We start from the raw sequence: 22,522 nt of genomic DNA, 5'->3' as shown, positions 1-22,522 counted from the left end.
GGGACCCTCTGGTACTAAGTGATGAATGGTTTACATATTAAGAATGTTAAAATGTGTTTAATCAAGTAAATGTGTAAGTGCTGAAATTTTCCGTGGTTACAAGATGGGGGGGGGGGCGCAAGTGGCTCCCTGGGACTTGGCACACACAGGGATCTGGCTTTTAATCCAGCTCCTCAGATGTACCAGCTCTCGCCTCCCCCCCCCCACACCTTGCGCTGCTACCTCTAATAAGGAGGCAGCAGCATGGGGGGAGGTAATTCCCCATAGGGCTGTGAACAACTAGTCGACTAGCTGATAAGCAAATGCTTATCAGATAGTCAACACAGAAGTTGTTCCCCCTCCTCTCATCAGAAAGAGGCAGCAAGGAAGGGGAAAGGGGAGGAGAACTATTGCTGCTTTGAAACACCACATGCAGCTGGAGGCCAGCTGGGGAGTCCCCAGGCTGCACACAGCATTTCAAAGCGGCAGCACAGCATGGAGCCTGAACCAGCTGGGGACTCCCCCACTGACCCCGGGCTCCGTACAGTGCTGCCGCTTTGAAACATCACATGGAGCCTCATGCTGGGCTCCCCATGGTGTTCAAAGCGGCAGTGCCGCATGTAATCCGGGGTGAGCAGGAGAGTCCCCAACTGATCTCAGGCTCCACATGGCGCTGCCGCTTTGAAATGTCATGAGGAGCCTGATGCCAGGCTCCCCGGGGTGTTTCAAAGCATCAGCGCCTCATGGAGCCCAGGGTCAGCAAAGGAGTCCCCAGCTGATCCCAGGCTCCATGGGGTGCTGCTGCTTTGAAATGCCGCTGGGAACATGGGGCCAGTGAGGGACTACCCTGGTGGCCCCGTGGTCCCCACAGCGCTTTCACCTTTGAAGTGTAGCAACTGCCATGGGATTGTTGATACACTTCAAAAGTGGAGGCTCCCTTATCTAATCAAAATTTAACATTCCTAGTTCCCCAGGAGTCAGTGTGTGCTCGGAGCCAACTATCCCCACATATCGGGAGACTGTGTGTAACCATGCAGGTTAACCAATGATTCCAGACGTCACAGTTAACTGTGTACACGGTTACACTTACACGTCCCTATTAGGTATTACTGCAGGAAGAACTGTATGCATTCATACACTTAATATCAGGTCATAAGGAACCATCTTGATCATCTAGTGGCTTGGTGGGCCCCCCTGAAACGTGCTCGGACCCCTGATTTTAGGTTGAGTTAGTAAAGACATCAAAGCATGATTTTAAACAATTCTAGTTACAAAGAATCCACCATTTATACTAGTGTAACCTGCAAGTGACTTGTGACCCATGCTATAGAGAAAGGTGAACCCTCCCCCCACCCCATCCCACCCTGCCCCCCTGGCACTCTGTCTATCTGCCCTTGGAGAAAATTCCTTCCTGGCCTCAAGTATGGAGACCAGTTAGACCTTGAGCATGTGAGCAAGCCTCTGTAATAATTTAGAACCCTTCCCATCTAGTGTCCTATCACCACCCACTGGAGATATGTCACAGGACCACATGGCTGATTAACACTAAAGGAAGGAGAGAAATTAAACCATCACACATTGCACACTGAGTATTTGTCCCTATTTTGTAAACAAAAAAGAAATTCATCAGAAATTGTTTTCACTAGAACACAGGAATATTTTGCTGTTTGCATCATTGATCTCTAAACACAGTCCCACGACAGTCCATGTGATTGCTATATGATTAAAGTAAATGTCTCATTCAACATTTCTGAAACTTATACCACTAAGTGCTAGTATAATTAGTTCTGGCCCAAGTGAATAAAATGAAGCTACACATTGACAAAGATTCCATGCACTCCAAACACACACAAGCATTCATGCACAAGAAACCATGGGGTATAGAAAGGCTCAATTTTTAATTGATGTGGAGTCTACGGGACATGAACGTGGGCTCATCAGTTAACCCTCTTGGTTACACGCAGCCTCTCCCCCTTCACTGCAGTCTCTGATACAGGGGCAGAGAGGGAGCACATGGGGAGCTGGCTGCACAAAGGCAGCAGTGTGGAGGGGCAGGCGCAAGAACAATCTCCCATGGAGCCACCTGTCCCCCCACCCATGCTGCTGCCCTGATAGAGTGGGAGGGAGCCAGTACATGCTAGGAGCCAGTTTTTATGCTGGATCCCCATGCATGCCAGTTCCCTTGGAGCTACCTGCCTCACAAAAGCTGACTCCCCACAAGCACTAGCTCCCACAGAGCTACCTACCCCCTGCACTGCTGCCTCTGAGAGAGAGGCAGCAATATGGGGGAAGTGGGGAGAAACAGGAGTCAGTGTTCCCCATGAGCTCCAGCTCTCACTTCCCCCTTCCCCCCATTGCGCAAAAACACATTTTAACATCCCTAGTGAAATCACAAACTGCTCAGAGTTCCCCATTGTGAAACTTTCTAGGAATATTTCTGTGCACAGAAATACAATTATTTTAAAGTAGAAATTAACTGATAGTATCATAAAACCTTAAATATATCCTGTAGTCTAGTTTTTCCATCTCATAGTATTTGCATCTCTGACTCAGGACAGGTCTTGGGCTGAATTATTCAAAGGTTAGAAAGGAGAGGGCATTGGCAAAATCCATGTTGCACATGATCCTGCTATGTTCACTGAAGAAAAAGGCTGCCACTGATAGTGGCACGTAATCAGGGCCTGTGACTGACTCACACCACTTTGATGAGCACAAAGTTTTTACCCACAAATTAAAACAAACTAGCAAATAAATCAATGTAACTTGTGCTCCTCAAACAAGTGAGTTATAAGATCAAGAACACATATTCCTGCGCATCCAGAAATATAATTTATGCTATCATGTGCCGAAAGTGTCCGTCTGCTATGTACATTGGACAAACATCTCAGACACTTCGCCAAAGGATTAATGCCCACAAAACAGATATCAGACAAGATCACAAAGAAAAAACAGTTTCTTGCCATTTTAACCAGAAAGGTCACTCTCTCAATGACTTAATCACCTTCATTCTGCTACAAAGACCTTTTACATCTGCACTTGAAAGAGAATCCTCTGAACTGTCATTCATGTTAGAATTCGACACTCTCCGGGAAGGAATGAACAAATGCGCAAACTATCTTACCCATTACCAAGAGAGCTTCCCCAATTATCACCTCTAATACCATTAGCTCACAGACATCCCGCTCTCCCCACCTCTAATATCATCAATTCACAGACACTTACCTTCCTTCCTTCCCCCCCCCCCCCCTTGCATCTCCCTCCTGTTCTGAAATGTGATTTGTCCTGTTCATATGTGTTCATTTTTTTTAATTGTATCCTTTGGTATATATGGTTGTGACTATTTTCTTCCACTATTTAATCTGAGGAAGTGGGTCTGGCCCACGAAAGCTCATCATCTAATAAACCATCTTGTTAGTCTTGAAAGTGCTACATTGTCCTGCATTTTAGTTCAGGGTCTGTCTAACCTGGATTGTGCTTGTCAGGTTGGCAAATACCTTAGGGTACGTCTAAACTACATTGCTCCGTTGACAGAGCCATGTAGTCTAGATGTACCCTTACCTTCCACATTACACAGGTGAAATAATGTTTTTGTTTCTTTTCTGGTATTAATGCTATGGAGGTGAAGTGTTGCCTCTGTTGTTCCTGAAAAGCCAGAATGATTGAAAATAATGTCTTTCTACAAACAAATGGACTGATGGGCCCAGAATTATTTATCTGGATTGATTCTGTCTTTTTTCGACAGGGAAGTGTAAAATGAGCTAGTGAACTTGTGCATAATGTGTCTCTTTTATTCTAGTGAACATGGAAAACATGAAATGTAAATGATGGGTAGTATTCAAGTAATTTCAAGCACAGCTTCTAGGTATTTACCACTGAATGGAAGCGGAAAGATACTCTAAGAATAACAGAATTTCTTGTATAAAAGAAAGGGCAAATTGGAACTTGGCAACTATTCTTTGTTGGCTTACCAAATTCTTAAACTGTAGTAACAAAGAACTAGATACATTCAGTAAAGGATTTGACACTGAAACATGTATTTGGAAGCTGGTGACAGGGAACAAAGGGATATGCATGCTAAGAGGGTGAATAGAAGGTTCAGTTTTGGGGTACATTGTCATTTCTGATTAAATGTGGAAGCAAAAATCAATCTGCCGAACAGTGGGGCATCACTACAAAACACAAATAGTAAGAATTACTACAACTCATGAGCAAATGGAAACCAAAGAAAATTGAAACTTATTTTTCAGCATGCTTTACAGAGTCTCTTATCCTGGCACAGTTTAATCAATTTAATTGTGGTGAGACTGTCCTACAAAGAGGCTGTTAGAGCTTCAGACCCCTGAACTGTGCTTGTAATGTGCAGTACAGTCATAATGCGAGAGAAAATCTGAAAAGCAACAACATCTAAGGGTACCTAGAATTTAATGGATAGTGTGCTGGAATCTTCCCACATTGTACCACTGTAAGCTGATGTAAAAGATACATTTCAAGACTGTTTAAAAAAATAAACACATCTGGAAGCTTGGTATGTTTGTGACTATCATTTTATGCTCCAATTCTTAGACTGTGCAAGGACACATTTTAGTTCATTCTCACAACACCTACCAAAGCAAAAAATTTCACTAAATTGGAAGAAATAGAGAAACAAATTAGTTGTGGTCTCCCTGAGATGTTTTCCTACCCCATTCTGCTCTCTTACTAGTCTGACCTCTTGTAAAACAGGTAGAGACGTAAAATCACATCTCATTTAGTAAGTTAACTAGTTAAACATTATGTTTAACCAGTTAATGCTTAAATGGGGGCAACTTCCACTGGGCTGGAGTGTCCCCATCTGCGATGTGCTGCTCCAGCCAGACAGGGGTACCCCATGCTGCAGAAGTTACAAGCATTCCCCCCAGCAATGTATCTTTGGAGGAAATTCTTTCCTGACACAAAGATGGTGATTAGATAGATCCTGAACTTGTGGGTAAGATCCACTAGCCAGACACCTAGGAAATAATTCTTTGAAGCCCTCGCCCTCTAGTGTACCATTAGCAGCTGCTGCAGATGTTTGCTGCTAGTGTAATACCAACAGGCAGAATCGAACCTAGGACCTCTGGAGCTCATCTAAGACCACATACAGAGAGAATAATGAATTGCTCTGTGGTCTCAGTGTTACTGGATGGGATGCTTACCAGTTAACCAGAGCCTGGCTGGGCTGATGCAGCCTCCTCCCCAACACGCAGGAGGCTGCGCCAGACCCAGCCAGGCCTGCCTCACCGTGACATGACCGGAGGGTGCTCTGGAGGCTTGGCCGGAGCAACACATCACAGGCTGGGGGCACTCCAGCCCAACCAGAGCTACCCCCGCTCTGGCTGGAACAGCCATCCATGGGTGAGAGGTACTCCAATCCGTTTGGTGCAGCCCCTGCCCGCAGCAGACATGACCTGGCCAGAGCAGCCCTTCACACAAAGGGCCTCCAGCCTGGCCGGAGCAACATGCTGCTCTGCAGGTAGGGTTGCTCCTGCCTGTATTGGGGGATGGCTGCAGCCCTCCTCCTCATGTTTAAGTGATTAACCAGTTACACACAATGTCTAACCAGCTAACTGATTAAATGGTATTTTACATCCCTAATCATCACATGGTTACTCTGTCAACAACATTATCTTCATTTGTAGCTAAACATAAAAAAAAAAAAAAATTTAAATCTAACCAGGGCAGCCCCTACAGAAACATGGTGAAAAGAAACTCGAGAGTTGCCAAAAGCTTAAGCTGAGTTTACCTGAGTCTGTGTGTTTGATCATCACATCTGTGGAGTCACGTGAGTCGTAAGCATTTCAATATTATCTTCCCTCCACTTGCATGTAGAAATCTTCAGCTGGAATCTGTGCAGTCTCTTCTTGCTCCTCTGCTGCAATTGCTGTTAGCTAATGGGCTCACCAATTAGTCAACCACTTAGTTAAATGGACAGATTTTGTATTAAGAAAAAAAATAAGCTGCTGCAAAGTGCTTCAGAGTTAGGAGGGAAACAGCCTGCTTTCCACTCCCATAGCTCAGCTTCTCCCAGCCTACAGGACACATGGCCTTTGCAAAGCAGCTGCCCAGGCTGTTTGCTCTCCTGGAGTCAGACTGACTCTAGAAACAGGGAACCTGTTGAGGACACAAAAAGCTCCCACCACCCCCAAGCAATTCCAGAAACTTCTGAGTGGGGAGTGTTAACTGTCCATCTGCTTAGCAACAGGTGACCCATCTCATTCTTTTCTGCCCCTCCCCCCACAATAGAGATCTTAGAGAGCTCGCTGTTTAGGCATATGGGTTACACCTGCACCTGTGGATGGTGAGTGAATAAGCCATTGAGGGAAACTAGCTCCTGGCCCCTCCCCATCCCCTCCCCCTCCCCCTCGCCTGCAAGAGCCAGAGCACCCCCACTGTGACTACTGGCCCCTCCCCTGCCCAAGTGCCCTCAGTCCTGGAGTACCAGTGAACAATGCTGCCCCAGTGCCCCACCACCATGTCAGGCAGGTGGTGCAGCCACTGCACCCCCAAACCCACTTCTGAAGCATTGGGTGGGTGGACAGTCACAGAACCCCCAAACCCAGCACCAGGTGGGAAGTGTGGCAGTAAAATCCCCCCTCCCACCACCCTGGGTCTTGCCGCAGACCCCAGCCTGTCTGCCCCAGCCTTTGGGCATTAAAAGAGCTGGAAGAGAAATGGAAACAGGCAGGGAGGGTCCAGGGAAGGGGAGGGACAGAGCATGGGCAGGGCCACACAAGACTCTTTGGGGAAGCTGACCTATGATATCTACTGCCCATGCCTGCTCCTAATCTCATCCCTACACATAGTATGAGATTACACAAGTATCTAAAATATACTAGTATGTGCAAAATTTGACTCAATGTTGATTAACTGATTTGAATTTGGCTAAATCTCTTGGTTTATCTTCATTAACAATCAAAGCTGAGCCTGAAATCAAAAATCTAAACTGGAGGATAAACTGAGGCAGTCCAGTAGACAAAGTTGCCATTAGACAAACACAAACTCCAATAGACGAAGTTGCCATTAAAATGTCTGTTTTGTTTATGTTGGCTTATTTACCTTGTTAGAAATAACTACCTGCATTAGAGATAAGGTGTTTCATTGGCAATGGGAGGAAATGCTATGTAATCTTTCATAGGTTATTGGCTTATGTGCTCATTTCATCTTCCTGCTAGAACCTATTGAATTGCTTCTCCTTCATCCATCTGCCATCTATATAATCTATTGTAATATTTTGTTTAACCAGTGTTCACCAGGTTAACCCCTTGTTGGCACTCCATCAACACTGTGTGCAATAAATTCTCTGACTTGTTTTTACTGCATCCAAAGTGTCCAAAACTTATTCCCAACAGTTTGGGGGCTCTTCTGGGATCCAGGCTTGTGAGCTGATTGGGTATTGGAGACTGATACCCAAGAGAGGTGAGTGTGTTTATTTTACCACCTCATTAGGCCAGGGTTTGAAGTTTCTCATTCCCTTCAGACACGTCCTGATTCCATTCCCATTTAAGGCACAAAACACCTGAATGTATGTGAACCAAGCATAAGAGGCAGGCCTGAGGGGGAACCTGTGTGGGGACAAGCACAAAAGGACAGTATACTGTTTAAGCTAAGGGGCTGTTACGAAGGAACTGCATAAACCACCAGCGAGTTATTACGCCATCCATTAAGCTCAGTATTGACTGGGTACGCAAGGCGGCAGGCAATACGAACTAGTGGTCCACTCTCTCCTTGCACATAACATTGCAAGACCTGATGGAAGCCCCCCAACAGGCACGTGACATATACACCCTCGAATAGTGCAAGTCCTCATTCCAGTTGGTAGTGGGAAAGGTGCCAAGAGGCACGAGAACCGTGGCAGTATAAACTGTATACAGAAGTGTGGAAAAGCTGATCTGCGGGCATGCCCTTTGGGATGTGGAACAGCAAAACTGTATGCAGAAAAAGGAAGGGAAAAATTCCCAAAATTCCCAGTAAGTGAGGTGTCAGTGACAGTAACATCCAAGGGAAGAAAGCTGCGTGCAACCTCCGTATAACCCCAACACTTGATCCGGGGGGGCCTGTGCCCACGTAATCAAGGTTGAAAACAAAAAAGAAATGAAGGGGAAAACGTACATCCCCAAAAGAAGAAAAAACAAAACAAAAAGAAAGAAGGAATTAAGGGCTAAGCCAAACAAAAGCCATAACATCGCAGGAAGAAGCAAGAACAAGCCCACAGAAACATCTAAACTACAAACATGCACCAAAGAAAAATTTAATCAAGTGGGGAACTAAACAAAAAAAGTAAAAAAACCAAAAAGGCAGTAATAATATTGTTAAAAAACCTCACATTAAAAAAAAATGAAAGCCCTGAGGAATAAAATTAAAGCTCAAAGAGCAAAAATTCGCTCCTCAGTAAAAAATGTAAACTACAAGCATTAGCACCCCTGTCCCTAAAAAAACGCACTATAACTGAAAGAAAAGAATCTCTCAGCTGGCGCGCCTATTCTAACTACACTGCCTCTCCCAAACTTAGGAAAGGATTCAGCTCCACAACTCCCTCTACCCCTCTCTATACCTAGCCCCATGTGGGCCAACACCCTTTACTGAGGATAGAGAGGAGGCACAAAATATAACTAAAATAAATCAGCTTTTCCTTCTGGAAAAATGGGCTCTAGTAAATCTGCCCGATCCAAAGCAAAACACTAAGTTTTGGAATAAGCTTAACATCTTAGGAAAAGCATTCCTTCAAATTCTTAAGAAAGGAATGTCTGCCGACCATCGAGCCATATTGGCCCTAGGCATTTCGATTGAAAACACATACACAAACATAATAAAGTGGGCTACCAATTTATAAAACAGAAAGGGGGAAAAAAATAGTTTTAGTCAATACTATAAAGGAAAAAGCCACAATCCATTCAATCAAGGCAACTCTCTGTTATACCTGCGGGAAGCCGGGGCACATAACATGAGATTGCGGGCACAAACGGAAGCCCAAACTTTGTACCAACTGCAAAAAAACCAGCCACACTAGAAAAAAATGCTTCCACTCTGGGGGTAAGGCAGAACAATAGCTGAGCAAAAAAAAAACCTAATATACAAGACACACAAAACAGCAGGAAGGAGCAGGAGAAAGCTTCCAAGCAACTCCAGGAAATTCTCAAGCTCCTTGCTAGCAAGTAAATAACAGTCGCCTCTCTATCTGAAACAGTAGGCAACCCAAGAATGTTTCTCAACAAACAAGTGAGAGGTTGGCCAGGCAAAATATCAATAAACACCAAAGCCTAGCTATCAATAAACAGCCAAAACCTTCCCCACGCACGCCATTATATTTGGTGTGGGAGAAGGTAAATTAAAACCCACCCTAAGCCAGCTGGTGGCAATTAAATTTAAAAATGTAATCATTGTCTGTCCCTAACAAAAAACATAATTTGCGGCATAAATCTCCTTACCGAGTTTGGGGAAGTAATCCACTCCAAAGCCAGCAGCCTAAAATGGACTTCGGAAAATAAAAACACCTTGCCAACCTTAAAGCAAATTGGCAAACGTCTACAAACCCTTAATCTCACTCAAAAAATACTGCTACCGTCTGGCTGTTATGAAAAACCCTGTGCCAAAAAGTTTTTTAAAAAATTATTAGCTAACTGCAATAATAAACATTTGAATTTACCCAAGTAAAAAAATCAAAAGGTATAATGGCTAATCAAAAAACACTATAAAAACAAAAAATACACAGTCCTCAGTGTAAAAATTTGTATGGGTACTGTTAAAAAAAAAAAAGCCAAATACTGTTGCCAATCCTCAGGCAGGAGGTCAGTATTGTCTAGCAGCATTACCCAAACTTCCACGGTTTACTCAGCTCTTAGAAGAAATTTAGGCAGGGGTGGACAATAATTTTCACAGGAGGGCCACTTAATGAATTTTGATACTGGTATGGGCCGGGCTCAACACCCCCCAGAGGGGCAGGGTCTGTGGCAGAAGGGGCAGGACTTGGGACTAGCCTCCCCCCAGAGCTGTCTGGGGCCAGAGGTTTTAAATAAAAACATGGCACAGGACCTGCAATTCCCCTCCCCTCTCCTACCACATTGTGTTGCAGCCACCCGGGCTTGCTGCAGCTATTCAAAGGGCTCCAGCTTCTCCCGGGGTAGCACCTTGGTTGGGAGACCTTTAAATAGCTGCAGCAACCCCGAGTGACTTCCAGGCAATAGCAGCGGGGCCAGGAGCTGTGAGTCTTTGGCAGTAATTTAAAAGGCTCCCAGCTCCCAGCCCTGCCGCTACCGCATTGTTGGCAGCCACTTGGGGTGGCTGTGGCTATTTAAAAGGCTCATGGCTCTGGCCCCTACCGGGGTAGTGTCGCAAATGTGAGCCATGAGCCATTTAAATATGATCCTGCTCCTAAGCCACTTAGGCAGCAGGATATAAGTAGAAAGTGGCCAGATGCTGTGTGGGCTGGATCCAAGTGTTAGGCAGGCCGGATCTAACCCCTAGGCTGCATTTTGTCCAGTCCTGCATTTAGGGGTAAATTAGAACTAAATAACACCACAGAATGTTGAGAGCCAGGACCACAAACTTTATGGGACCGCAGGAAACTTGTCCACACTCATGATTACTGGATATCCTGCTCACTAAAATCATGCTGTACAAAGGATGGTGCCAAATCAGAGACTGTTGGAAATTCAACCTATACTTAAAAAGTTTCTGCAATCATATGTAAGGCACGATTGCACATTCTTGAAGGAAAGGGAAACAGTCACACACTAGCTACTTGCTAAAAAAATATATTTCTATGCCCCCAAAGTGGTAGAGAAGATTACTAAACACACATCTTTTTTTATGCTGGAATTCTGAATGGATTATATTGGAAAAAATACTCAAGTGTGGAGTGTGGATCACAACTTTATCAGTAGGCTGGGCAATCATAAATCAGATTTAAGAGACATAGAACATAGATAGAATTTGGTTGGGGGGCATAGTGCTTTATTTGCAAGTATTCATTAATAGGTAAGATTTTTTTGTAAAGCTTTCTAAAAAATAAAGTGTTATACAAACTGTTGAAGAGAAAATCCTTGGGAGGAGAAGATGCATATATTAAGTATCATGTTGAAAGAACACTTCACTAGTACCTCATAAACTACTAGAAAGGACTAAAAAAGTATTCATTCTTTTGAAAATATGCTAATACCAACAACTGATTAAGTTATCAGGCACAGTATTGGTTGTTAGGCGGTTATATAACCTGTGGTAGATTTGAGGAATCAGAAATGTTAAGGATTAATTTTGATTCTCACCCTCAAAAATTAGGGATTTTTGTTTTAATGTGACACCGACTATTCTCTTTAAAGTATGCAGGTTTGCTTAATTGCCCGTGTTGGTAGTTAAGTACCAATGAGAAACCACTCAACATTCAAGAAGGCCTTTAATTTCATCTGAGAATAATCTACTATGCTGTTGAGTATAGAATTTCTCACTTACTTTTACATTTAAAATGTTATAATTTATCAAAATATTAATCCAGGTACGACTATTAAAATATAAAACTCTTCATATCAGATATTATTGACCATCAAGCAGATGTCCTGGTTGCTTAGAATGCACAGGAGACAATATAATATCCATTAGATTCCTTTAAAATCATTCCTTGAGATTGATAGCATATAATCTTAGCATAATGCTTTAATCAGACTGAATGCATAGAGCAAATGAGACAGCTTCTGCTTCCTGGATATGTAGATACAGATTTTCCATAAAAGCTGTAACTAACTCAGCAATTTCCTGTCTTGCTCCCAGGGAATTGTTCCTTAAACGTATTCCTTACAGAACCAAACCCTGGCACCATTCCCTACCAGCTGCCAATATTGCAGAGGAACAATTGAATGAAACTGTTCCCTTTTGAACTAACACTGTCATTTGCTTTTAAGTGCACAGGAGTAATATTAAGTGACAATACAAATTGATATGTGCTGAGAAAAACAAGGTTCTTGGTAACAAAGAGCATAGGATTCAATGCTTTGGTTCAGCAATTAAACCAAGGGCAGAGGGAAAGCCTCTGGATGCAGAGGTGCATATGGATTGGACAGAGACATCTCTTAGGCTATGTCTACACTGCAGTTATTTTTTGGAAAAAGGTACGCAAATTGCAATTTGCGGACCTTCCTCCGATTCTTTTTTCGGAAGAGGCTTTTCTGACATTTGGGCCTTCTACACGGAGCCAAATGTGAGAAAAAGCTCCTCCTTCAGAAGAGCCCTTATTCTTCATAAAATGATCTGAAAAAGCGGACATATTCCCTGTGGTGTAGACATAGCCTTAGGGGAGGGTCTATTAATAGAGATTCTTTATGTCCTTGTAAAGAGGAGAGAATGGAAGATGATAAAATATGGGTAAGACCAGATGGGAAACAATCAAATGAAAAAGAGTCTAACATATCAGGAAATGACAGACAGAACTTTTTTAAAGTGTTTATACACAAACACTAGAAGACTAGTTAATAAGATGGGTGTACTAGAGTGCTTCATATTCAAGGAGAGTATTGATATACTAGGCATCACAGAAACTTGGTAGAATGAGGACAATCAATGGGACACAGTCATACCAGAGTACAAAATCTATCGGAAGGACAGAACAGGTCATGCTAGTGGGGGAGTGGCACTATATGTGAAAGAAAATGAATAATCAAATGAGGTAAAATTCTTAAATGAAGCAAAATGTTCCACAAAATTTCTATGTATAGTAATTCCACGGTCTTATTATAAGAATATAGCATATATATAGGATATATTGTCGACCACCTGACCATGATAGCGATAGTGACTATGAAATGCTATGGGAGAATAATAATGGAGAATTTCAACTATCCCCATATTGTCTGGGTACACATCGTCACAAGACGGGATGCAGAGATAAAATTTCTTGATACCTTAAATGACTGCTTCTTGGAGCAGCTGGTTCTGGAACCCACAAGGCAATTCTTGGTTTAGTCCTAAATGGAGTGCAGGATTTGGTCCAAGAGGTAAATATATCTGGACCACTTGGAAATAGTGACCGTAATGTAATAAAATTTAACATCCCTGTGGTGGGAAAAACACCTCAGCAGTCCAACACTGTGGCATTTAAATTCAGAAAGGAGAACTGCACAAAAATGAGGAGGATAGTTAAACAGAAATTAAAAGGTATAGTGCCAAAAGTAAAATCCCTGTAAGCTGCATGGAAACTTTTCAACGACACCATAATAGAGGCCCAACTTAAATGTATACCTCAAATTGAAAAACACAGTAGAGAACCAAAACAAAGTCCATCATAGCTTAACAACCATGTAAAAGAAACAGTGGGAGATAAAAAAGGCATTGTTTAAAAAATGGAAGTCAAATCCTGGTGAGAAAAATAGAAAGGAGCATTAACTCTGTCAAATTAAGTGTAAAAATATAATAAGAAAAGGCAAAAAGGAGTTGGAAGAACAGCTAGCCAAAAACTCAAAAAGTAATAGCAAAATGTTTAAGTACATCAGAAGCAGAAAGCCTGCTTAACAACCAGTGGGACCACTGGAATATCGAGATGCTAAAGGAGCACTCAAAGATGATAAAGTCATTGCAGAGATGCTAAATTAATTCTTTACTTTGGTCTTCACGGCTAACGATGTAAGAGAAATTCCTAAACCTGGGCCATTCTTTTTAGGTGACAAATCTGAGGAATTTTCCCAGATTGAGGTGTGACTAGAGGAGGTGTTAGAACAAATTGATAAACTTAACAGTAATAAGTCACCACGACCAGATGGCTTTCACCCAAAAGTTTTGAAAGATCTCCAGTTTGAAATTGCAGAACTATTAACTGTGGTTTGCAACCTATCCTTTGGTTACAAGGATGATCCTTAAATCATCTTCTGTACTTAATGACTCGAAAATAGCTAATGTGATACCAATATTTTAAAAGGACTTTAGAAGTGATCTAGGCAAATACAGACAGGTAAGTCTAATGTCAGTACTAGGCAAATTAACTGAAACTATAAAAAAGAATAAAATTGTCAGACACATAGATGAACATAATTTGTTGGGGAAAAGTCAACATGGTTTCTGTAAAGAGTACTATTAGAGTTCTTTGAGGGGGATCAACAGGCATGTGGTCAAGGGGGATCCAGAGGATATAGTGTACTTAGATTTCCAGAATGACTTTGACAAGGTCCCTCACAAAAGGCTTTTAAGTTGTCATGGGATAAGAGGGAAAGTCCTGTCATGGACTGATAACTAAGGAAATGAGGAGTAGGAATCAGTGTTCCCTCTAAGCTGCTGTGCAGCACAGCTTCCCAGGTGATTGAATCAACCCCCACCCAGTCAGTCTGCTCCCTGCATGCAGCCCTGAGCCTCTGACCACCTGTGAAGCTGTGCTGCTCCCCAGTTTAGAGAGAACACTGGTAGGAATAATTGGTAATTTTTCAGAATGAAGAGAGGTAACTAGTGGTGTTCCCCAAGAGTCTGTAATGGGACCAATCCTATTCAACCTATTTATAAATGATCTGGAGAAAGGGGTAAAGAGTGAGGTGGCAAAATTTGCAGATGATACCAAACTGCTCAAGGTAGTTAAGACCAAAGCAGACTGTGAAGAGCTTCAAAGAGATTTCACCAAACTAAGTGATTGGGCAACAAAATGGCAAATGAAATTTAATATTGACAAATGTAAAGTAATGCATATTGGAAAAATAATCCCAAATATATACAGAAAATGATGAGAACTAATTTAGCTACAATTACTTGAGAGAGATATCTTGGAGTCATCGTGGATAGTTCTCTGAAAATATCCACTCAATGTGCAACAGCAGCAGTCAAAAAAGAAACAGAATGTTAGGAATCATTAAAAAGGGATAGAGAATAAGACAGGGAATATCTTATTGCCTCTGTATAAATCCATGGTATGCCCACATCTTGAATACTGCGTACAGGTATGGCCGCCTCATCTCAAAAAAGATATATTGACATTGGAAAAGGTTCAGAAAAGGGCAACAAAAATAATGAGGGGTTTGGAATTGGTCCCATATGAAGAGAGATTTAAAAGACTGGGACTTTTCATCTTAGAAAAGAGGAGATTAAGGTGGGATATGATTAAGATCTATGAAATCATGACTGGGGTTAAAAAAGTGAAAAAGGAAAAGTTATTTACTTATTCCCACAATATAAGAAGTAGGGGTCTCCAAATGAAATTAATAGGTAGTAGGTTTAAAACAAACAAAAGGAAGTTTTTCTTCACGCGGCACACAGTCAACCTGTGGAACTCCTTGCCAGAGGGTGGTGTGAAGACCAGAATTTTAACAGGGTTCAAAAAAGAACTAGATAAATTCATAAAGGTTAGGTCTATCAACGGCTATTAGCCAGGATGGGTAGGAATGGTGTCCCTAGCCTCTGTTTGTCACAGGCTGGAAATGGATTACAGGAGAGAGATCACTTGATGATCACTTATTCTGTTTGCTCCCTCTGGGGCATCTGGCATTGGCCACTGTTGGAAGACAGGATATTGGGCTAGATGGACATTTGGTCTGACCCAGTATGGCCATTCTTATGTTCTTATATAGGAATAGAGATTGGTGGCTATGTGTCCCTACAGCTTCATAGTAAATTTTTTTTTTCGTTTCTGATGACTGCATCAGATATACATGTTCTTACACCATACAGTCATGATCCTGCAAAGACTTGTGTATGCGTAAATTTGAGACCACGAGTAGTCCCAATAACTTCTGTGGGACTGCTCACATGCTTAAAGGTAAGCACGTTTTACAGGGTCTGGAACTAACTTTCACTGAGTTTTACAGCTGACAGTGACACTAACATTACATACACAGCTGGAGAGCCATTAAAATGAATATGCTGCTGTCATCATTGTGAAAATTACCGATGATGAAAAGATTTGTTTCTAGGAGGTGAACAGTTACAGATTAGTGACATTATCAAGGCCGTATACACTCACAATTACATGACTCATACAACAGTAAATTACTGGATTTGAATTATAGGATGCAATTCCAATGACATTGATTGGCTGTGTGTTTATTAAGAGGTCATCTGCCTGCATGATGAATGCAGGTGGTAAAGCCTGAACCTGATGATAACACAAATACAAACTATCTGAAATATAAAAAGACTTTCAAACTTTTTATGTACTGAACATGGATTTTATTAAGATTCTATTATAATATTTTTCATTTGTAAAGCACCTTCCATTGTGGGGGATTTCAAAACACTCTACAACAGTTGGTATTATGTCCCCATATGTACAGAGGAAGAAAAAGAACTCACTCAAGGAGTATTAAGGAAAGTATTAAGGAAAGTGAATCCAAATTGTAATAGTATAGTTGGAGCAGTTTCCCCTGCTTGTGGATCTTCCAGGCACCCTGACACTATCCCTGGTTTCCGGGGGGTCAGGGGGAGGAGTTTCAGTGCTCATCTCTTTCAGGGGTGGACAAGTGATTAGAGGGCATAGCCCCAAAATCTTCTAAAACAAAAAGCAAACTCAACACTGGGTCACCTACCAATCCTCCCATGAAGCCTCCCTGCTCTTTTTTCAGATGTGGTCTCCAAACCATCTGTTACTTGGATGTCATTCACTCCTTAGAGATCTAACTGCTTCTCCCCAACGACTGCTTTGGGTAGCAGGCCCATCTCTTCCCTACGCTGCAGGCAAAGCTCCCTTCAGGCTGCATCCTTTTTCCTGGAAAGTTAGTCCCGAACTAAGCCAGGCTGTCTTCCTGTTGTTCCCCTCCAGGCTTTGCATTAGCTGTAGGTATAATGGATCTGGGGCTATCTGGGCCCATCAGCATTCCTTAACATAAATAATAACTAATGTGAAGCATAGGTAACTTGTGGTAGCACTTCGGTGGTCCTCCGCCCCTTTTTGTTCCTGACAAAGTTTTAATTTGCAAAACGGAGCACCACTGCTTGCCCCCTCCCTCTGTGAGGCCCTCTCTGAACCCCATCCTCTGCAGGCACTAGGCACCTATGATGGAAGGAATTAACAGTAAGGACATTCACAAAATCGCTCCTTGAGGACAGCTACAACAAAAAGTTAGCTAATTTGGTGATTTTACTGAAATGGAATTCAGAAAAACATCATGACATACTGCTTTAAAGTTAATAGATATGTGCTTTATTTTACTTTTCAAGCTGTTTATTCAGACTCAAAGGTCTGCAATTCAAGTCCCATGATAGGTGCCTACTCTCTATTACATTTTTTAATTAAGTAGAGGAGATTCCCATATGAAGGAGTGGGAAAAAAGGTAAAGTCCTTCTTATCCTTTACATAGTAGGCTAGCTGCATCTTTTAGGGCTCGTCTAGACTACATCCTTGTTTTGAAAGAGGGATGTAAATGAAGCACTTCAAAGTGCAAATGAAGCAGGGATTTAAATATCCCATGCTTCCTTTGCATAATTGCGTCGCAGGTGTCTTTCGAAAAAGGGTATTTCGAAAGTGAAACTGCAGTCGAGACGCGGTTCTTTTGGGGGTAAAAAAAACTGTTTTTCAAAGATCCCGTATTCCTTTGGGATCTTTCGAAAAAGGGTTGGCTTTTTTCCAATGAACCACGTCTAGACTGCAGTTTCACTTTCTAAATACCCTTTTCGAAAGACCCCGGGATGCAATTATGCAAATGAAGCACGGGATATTTATATCCCTGCTTCATTTGCACTTTCGAAGTGCTTCATTTACATCGCTCTTTCGAAAGAGGGATGTAGTCTAGATGAGCCCTTAGAGTTGTTTTATGTTGCTAAAAGATTACAACTACTACATTATCAAGGTACATTTTTATGGAGCTTACATTATAAGAAAATTATATTTTCTTAATGCCCTTCTCTGAAAACTTGAAAATATAAATCTATGAATTCAGGTATTCAAAATGAACTTTCAGAATTGTGGTTGCCTTGATCATCGAATTCAATAATGAAATCTCTTGGGATATGTCTAGACTACGTGGCTCCATCGAATGAGCCATGTAAAGTAGTTTACTCAGCATAGTAAAAGAAGCGGGGATTATTTAAATCATTAAAATAAAAATGGCCACCGCACTGTGCCAATGATCAGCTGATCCGGCATAATGCGGCAGTCTAGATGTGGCATGGTAGACAAGGGAAGCCTTTGTCGACTGCTCCGGTATGCCTTGTGAAACTAGGGTTACCAGAGCAGTCGACAAAGGCTTCCCTTGTCGACCGTGCTGCATCTAGACTGCCACACTGTGCTGGATCAGCTGATCGTCGGCACAGTGCGGTAGCCATTTTTATTTTAATGAAGCAGGGATTATTAAAATCCCTGCTTCTTTGACTACGCCGAGTAAACTCCTTTACACGGCTCTGTTGACGGAGCCATGTAGTCTAGACGTACCCTTGGATTCACTGTCCTTGCTAATTTCCTTACATCCAGTGAGAACCAGTCAACTGTCTCATGGTACCTGGAATTTACAGTGAAAATAGAATGGTTGCCTGTGGTCAATACAGGGAAATTGGCAGGAGCCCACCTATGAGGTGGGCATTGGTTGAATCACAAGGATTACTTAAAATCATGAACAACCATGAATACAGAAATTACCTATTCAAATGCCTCTTTGAACTCCCAACTATCAGGGTGATGGGAAGAGGAAACTTAACAACCCTCTGATTCAGAGACAAGATTCAGCCATTCTTATCATTCAAAGGGATGCCTGCTGCACCCTCGGAAGCAGACTCTGGCTCTTGCTGCTGCCTGAAGAAGTTCACTGCTAACCTTTGAGGGATACTATAAGGCTGTGTCTAGACTGGCAAGTTTTTCCACAAAATCATCTGCTTTTGCAGAAAAACTTGCCAGCTGTCTACACTCTCCGCTTGAATTTCCGCAAAAGCACTGACGATCTCATGTAAGATTGTCAGTGCTTTTGCGGAAAAACTATGCTGCTCCCGTTCGGGCAAAAGTCTTTTTCCAAAAGACTTTTGTGCAAAAGGGCCAGTGTAGACAGCAGCGATTTCTTTTCTGCAAAAAAGCCCCGATCACGAAAATGGCGATCGGGGCTTTTTTGCGGAAAAGCGCGTCTAGATTGGCCGAGGACGCTTTTCCGCAAAAAGTGCTTTTGCGGAAAAGCGTCCTGCCAATCTAGACGCTCTTTTCCAAAAATGCTTTTAATGGAAAACTTTTCCGTTAAAAGCATTTCTGGAAAATCATGCCAATCTAGATGTAGCCTTGCTGTTTTGCTGTGAAAGGGTTTAGATTGTCTCTTCATTTGTAAACTGGTGATGTTATTGATGTATGTGGGTTTAAATTTGTGCATTGTTGTGGCTTGCCCAATTTGCCTCTGAGGTTAATAGAGATCCACCAGGGATGAATTTGGTTCAGTGTGTTGTAATGAGTTTTCAGTTTTGTTTGTAGGGAATTGCTTGAGAAACAGACAAACCAAACAATAGTTGATACATCTGCAGCAGTCTGAATTCAAGCTATGCTGTGAAAATTCATTCTATTTAAGATACCTGCATTATCTAAGTGCTTCACGCTTCCGGGCTGTTATGTACTGTTGAAATGAGTCTATGTCTGAACCCAGCAAAGCTGGCAACAATCAATTCTGTTTCTTAAACACTAGATTTGGAAAGCCATAAGGCAGGAATCAAGATCAGTTAAGCATTAGAATCAAGACTCAGTTAAGCTTGGTAAGAACAGAAGACCAGGTAGAGACTTGAAAAGAGAACGGAAAATGCCTGTTCATTTTAAATAGATTCTTGGAAACAAAAGTGTATCAATGACTCTGGAAATGGCATTATGGCTGGTACATGAATTCTAGATTCTTCAGTAAATATGTAGAGATGATAAATGAGAAAGATGTAGTGAAGGAAATTCTATATATTTTTGGCAAGACCATATAAATGATTGCCGCTAACATGTTACTGCCATTCTAAAACCATTAGGTTACTTATTTCTTCAAAGAAAGGGGGAATCTAAGTATCCTCTCCACTTTTATCCCAAACAGCTAAGATACTTAGATAAACTCCTTTTCTTGGCATTCTAGCTTCCCCTCTATTCCGTGAGCTGCTTCTCTTATTTCTAATCTCTTTGTGTAGCACTCATATTGGAATGCTTGGATTATATTTATTAGCCATATGTCTCTTTAAGGCTGTTCCATGTACTTTTAAGGGTGAAGTGCTCTGTTGATTTGAGTCCTATTCTATTTCCTTGATAGGTGCCCATTGATATCACTAATCACTGAGTACTTTTTGAAATACCCTTTTGAAGTGGGCATTACATAAAATTTAGCCCAGTTTACTACTTGAGATCATACTGCATTTTCCTATTCATTGTAATATTTTAGGGACTATATTGTACTTTGCAACAATTCAAATTGATAAACACCATCATATAACATTTTATTGTATTCTATATTTAATTGTAATTATTTTGACATTGTGATATTTCCCCCTTGTGATAGCAGTATAGACTATGTTGCTGAGTTAAATAATAGGAGACATAACAGATGGACTTTGATGAGTCCTTTTATTTATTGAGAATGTGTGTCATGGAAAATCATTAGTCAACACCAAAACACATATAATACTTTACAAAAAAAATCTAATCATGTGGAGACTTAAGCAAAACAGAATGTGCCTAGTGTCTTAATGTATAATTCTGCATCACCCAGATTCCTTATCTGTATTAAGTGGGTAATGTTAACTCTTGGCTTTGTTTTTAGTGATTGGTACTGATCATGGTTAAGCATCCATATTAGTTACTAAAAAATATTTTGGAAGGGATAAGCAGAAGGAGAATGTATTACTTGTGAACAGTAATATTAAAGATATCAGGTTATAATAAATTCAACATTCAGTAATTCTTTCTTCTCAGCTACAATATTTCTGAAATAAAACATTTTTGTAACTTTACATTCATGTGTAATGTTTTGTTAATATATTATTAGTCAAGGAGTTATACTGAATTGACAAATCATTGGGCCAAATTCTATTCTTAGTTATATTGGTATAAAGCCAAACTCTGGTGCCACACAGCAGAATGTGGTCTCTTTGTCCAAGAGTGAATGAATAAAATAGCTCTGTGTATGAAGTGTTCCTTTTTCCATTTTACAAGTATTCCAGGTAATTCTGTCAATGTTTTCAGAGTGGATGAGGAAGCTGTTGAAGTCTGGCTGAGATTACCACTCGTATACGTTCCTTATGAGTTCCAATTCTGCAACAATGTTTTCGATAAGATAATTTTTCAAGGATTGTAATTGGGCTTTATAATCAACCTCTAGATATTTATTGTAGAGGTACTTCAGGCTCTTAGCATATGGGGATTCTTTGCTTTACTATTAGTACTGCTAGCTTGCAGAAATGTTTTATTACAAATCTAGCATGACATCTTCCCTAATATGCAAGGAGGAGATTTTGGGGCATGGAGTAATTATCATTTAAATTAGTTCAGAAGTGTTTTAACATTTGTCCTTGTAGCCTATTAATCATTACTTGCCTTATTTTGGTCTATGAATATGAGAGTCGTTTTAGTTAAGTAATAGTTTTATGTTATCCTTATATTTTTCTAATATAGATTTGAAATATGCTGGTAACGCAAGGGGCCTACAGAATCCAGATTCTGTAAGATGGCTGCTGGCAATAAGATATAAGTGGGGAACAACATGCTTTGTGCTTGTAATTTTCCAAAAAGGGGTGAAGCAAGAGTCTGCGGTCAGGGCAAGTTTATTTTTTGAGCCTTACCCAGAATTTATGGTATAAATCTGCTAACATGGCAGTTATGGGTGTTTCATCTCTTGGTGCAATCCGAACAATGGAACTTTGTTAACTGTAGCTTCCGTAAAGCTTCCCGCCCTTTGTGTGTGGTCTAGGGACAGCGTCCAAGAAAGTCATCCGACACCCATAATGAATATTCATAAGATACCCAGAGATTTCTTCTAATTAAAGGTGGTACCCTCAGAAATCTTGGGGTGCTAAGCCCAGTTATGGAAAAGGGGCAGTATATCTGGTATGTTTTGGCACTCAAAAGAGGTATTTAGGCCTAGGGATTAGAGAGATTGGGGCTGCTTGTCCATTTCTCTTTTTATACCAGCAATGCAATAGGGTTGCCATCACTGCAGGCACTGGCTTTTTATTTTTCTTGATGTGTACTCCACCCTAAGTCCCTGTCGCTACCCCATCCTTTCCTTGGAGGCCCTGCTTGACTCCACCTCTTCCCACCCCTGCGGCACCCTGCCCCTCAAGAGTGTCTGTTCTCTTGTTGCTCTCTGCCTTCCCCCAAGTGCCTCCCATCAGCCACTGAAGAGGTGACCTGAAGCCCCACCCATCAGCTGTGGCTGGTAAGTGCTGAGCATTCCCTGTTTCTTTTTCTGAGAGTGCTTGAGCCCTGGAGCGCCCACAGAGTCAGCACCTTTGGCTTCCTCATTCTTTTGGAGTTTTGTCAGACTCATCCTTTGGAAGGTTATAGAAAGAGTATTGTTGTAGGAATAACTGTACTCTTTGTGTCTTCGGTCCATTCCATTTCTAGGTCAGGGCCTCAGAGTTCCTTTATTTACATTTTTTAATCCTGCTTGTTTCCATGTCATTACAGTAACATGTATATCCT

Source organism: Pelodiscus sinensis, chromosome 4 (genome assembly GCF_052426305.1).
Source record: "Pelodiscus sinensis isolate ZL-2025 chromosome 4, ASM5242630v1, whole genome shotgun sequence".
Taxonomy (NCBI): domain Eukaryota; kingdom Metazoa; phylum Chordata; order Testudines; family Trionychidae; genus Pelodiscus; species Pelodiscus sinensis.
Note: the sequence above shows the minus strand (reverse complement) of the source record.